Source organism: Cebus imitator, unplaced genomic scaffold (assembly GCF_001604975.1).
Source record: "Cebus imitator isolate Cc_AM_T3 unplaced genomic scaffold, Cebus_imitator-1.0 Scaffold386, whole genome shotgun sequence".
Taxonomy (NCBI): domain Eukaryota; kingdom Metazoa; phylum Chordata; class Mammalia; order Primates; family Cebidae; genus Cebus; species Cebus imitator.
In genome coordinates this window covers 1,410,626-1,413,785 of record NW_016107701.1, presented here as the reverse complement: position 1 = coordinate 1,413,785, position 3,160 = coordinate 1,410,626, and the positions used below count along the sequence as shown (strand labels likewise).

Here is a 3,160-nt window from a genome sequence, read left to right as displayed (position 1 = left end):
ACAGAGAGGGAGGCTGGAGTGCAATGGCATGGTCTTGGCTTACTGCAGCCTCTGCCTCCCGGGTTCAAGCAATTCTCCTGCCTCAGCCTCCCAAATATCTGGGATTACAGGCACCTGCCACTGCACCCAGCTAATTTGTATTTTTAGTAGAGACAGGGTTTCACCATGTTGGCGAGGCTGGTCTCAAACTCCTGACCTCGTGATTTGCCCACCTCAGCCTCCCAACGTGCTGGGATTACAGGCGTGAGCCACCACGCCAGGCCCGGAAACCTAAAAAAGTCTTTATCATGGAAAAGAACCCTAAAAGTCTACACTCAACCTCCAATTTTAGCTGAGAAACAGAGGTACAAAGAGCACATGTGCCTTGCCCAGGATCAGCAGCCAGGAGAAGGTGGGAACTGGGACTCCCAGATTTTCCGACTCTGGTGATATCCTTCAGGAACACAGTGCAATGTTGAACGGCGGCTTTGGGAGGGAGCAGAAGAAAAATGCCAGGCTCTTGATATCCTGATCTTGCTGGGGCCTTGCCGAACCTTTATTTTTAATCTCCTTTTTCAGGACTTTGGGCTCTATTTTCACCTTGAAAAGTGGCATTTGAATTGTCTTTGTTCTCAGCAGAGAGAGCTGACACCCATTCTTCACTTGATCTTAGCCAAAAGTCCGGGAAGCGACACTGACACCCATTCCTCTAAGTGCCTCCTGCACTCACAGGCTGAGCGGCCCACTTCTGCAGTGACGCTGCTGTCTTCTCGTGCTTCTACCTTATATGTAAGTGACACCTCTCCAACTCTACTGTAAGCTTTCATGCTTTAAATTTCTTCACTGAATTTTACCATACACAGAAGTATTCACTGAGCACCTAACACAGACCAGGCTCTTCACTTCACACCCACATGGAGCTTTCAGTCTTATGCGAGTGTCACACAGGGGACACGGGAGCAGCAGAACAATGCATTACAGGTATGGTCGTTGCCAGGAGGGAATACACAGGGACAGGGATGCTGCCAAGGGCTCTCTGAGGATGGGGAGCCAGCTCCGCCTCAGGAGGATCTCAGGGAGGGTGGTCCTGTTTTGAGACCCTGAGAAGAAGCCAGGGTTGCTCCAAAGAGAAGAGCATGGGATGGGGCTGGAGGGGCAGGTCTTAGCTCCTGCAGGGCTTTTGTTCTGTTTGTTTGTTTTAGTTTATTTTTAGAGACAGCGTCTCACTTTGCTGCCCAGAGGTCTCAATCTGCTAGAGAACAGTGGTGCAGTCATACATAGCTCAATTGCAGCCTCAAATTCCCAGGCTTGAGGGATCCTCCCACCTCAGCCTCCCAAAAGTAGCTGGGACTACAGATGTGTACCACCATGCCTGGCTAATTATTAACTTCTTTTGTAGAGACAGGGTCTCCCTATGTTGCCCAGGCTGCTCTCAAATTCCTGGGCTCAAATGATCCTCCTACCTCAGCCTCCTGAATAGCTAGGACTACGTAGATGTATGCACAACAACACTCAGCCAATTATTATGTTTTCCTTGAGACAGAGCCTTACTTCATTGCCCAGGCTGGAATGTAGTGGTGTGATTGCAGCTCACTGCAACCTCCACCTCCTGAGTTCAAGAGATTCTCCTGCCTCAGTCTCCTGAGTAGCAGGGACCACAGGTGTACACCACCACACCTGGCTAATTTTTGTATTTTTAGTAGAGATGGAGGTCTGAAACTCCTGGCCTCAAGTGATCTACCTACCTCAGCCTCCCAAAGTGCTGGGATTATAGGCATGAGCCATTGTGCCTGGTCTAATTTTATTTTTTGTAGAGATGAGGTCTCACTATGTTGCCCAGGCTAGTCTTGAACTCCTGGGCCCAAGTGATCCTCCTGCCTTGGCCTCCCAAAGTGTTAGGATTGCAGAAGTAAGTCTCTGAGCCGAGCTCACGTTTTTTAATACATTTTTATTACATTTACATATATGGTTTTACTCATATGCAAACTTAGCGTGCGCATGCATACACACACAGGCGCACACACATATATATATATATATATATTTTTTTTTTTGGAGTCTTCCTCTGTCACACCTGTAATCCCAGCACTTTGGGAGGCCAAGGTGGGCAGATCACTTGAGGCCAGGAGTTCAAGACCAGCTTGGTTGACATGGCGAAACGCTATCTCTCCTAAAAATACAAAAATTAGCCGGGCATGGTGGTGCACACCTGTAATCTCAGCTACTCGGGAGGCTGAGGCAGGAGAATTGCTTGAACCAGGGAGGTGAAGGCTGCAGTGGCCAAGATTGCTCCACTGCACTTGAGCCTGGGTGACACAGTGAGACCCTGTCTTAAAAAAAAACAAAAAACCAACACTGTTACCTACATAGACATATAGTATGTAACCTTTTTAAAATCAGGTCCAGGCTCAGTTGCTCATGTCTGTAATCACAGCACTTTGGGAGGCTGAGTTAGGAGGACTGCTTGATCCCAGGAGTTTGAGACCAGCCTGGGCAATACAGTGAGATCCCATCTCTACAAAAAAATTTAAAAATTAGCCTGGTGTAGTGGTGCACACCTATAGTCCCAGGTGCTTGGGAGGTTCGGGTGGGAGGATCACTTGGGATTGGAAGTTTGAGGCGAGGCTGCAGTGAACTGTGATCATGCCACTGCATGCCAGTCTGGGCAACAGAGTGAGGCCCTGACTCAAACCAACAACAGTAACAAATAACCAGCAGAATTCCTTGGAGAGTCATCCAAGTTGCCCCATGTTGTAGTTCACTCCTGTTTGTTGCTGAGCAATATTCCATGGTGTGGATATACCACAGTTTGTTTAATTGTTCTCCTGCTGAAGGACACTTGAGCTAATTTAGGTTTTTGCTATTATAGATAAAGGTGCTATGAACATATGTGTACAGGTTTTTGTGTGAATGTAAGTCTTCATTTCTCTAGGATAAATGCCGAGGAGTGCAATTTCTGTGTCATATGGTAGCTGTGTTTTAGTTTTCTAAGAAAATGCCATGCTATTTTCCAGAGTGACTGTGCTACTATTTTTTAAAGGCTAGAGAGCATGTTAGTGTGCTGAAGGGGAAGATTTAGATCTGAGGAACTAGGTACTTGAAGAAGGGAGAGTGGAAGGTTCTATAGGTCTTGCAGAGTGGAAGGTTCTATAGGTCTTGCAGATGGATTGACTAGTCTTTT

The 3,160-nt window shown here is 47.2% G+C and overlaps 1 long non-coding RNA gene across 1 annotated transcript in view; it reads left to right on the top strand.

The window, feature by feature from the left end:
- The window catches only part of LOC119468152, a 31,406-nt gene that overhangs the window by 21,214 nt on the left and 7,032 nt on the right, over positions 1-3,160 (top strand). Inside the window, exon 4 of the long non-coding RNA XR_005196790.1 lies at positions 559-768. This is a non-coding gene — a long non-coding RNA (uncharacterized LOC119468152). The remainder of the gene's footprint in view (positions 1-558; positions 769-3,160) is intronic.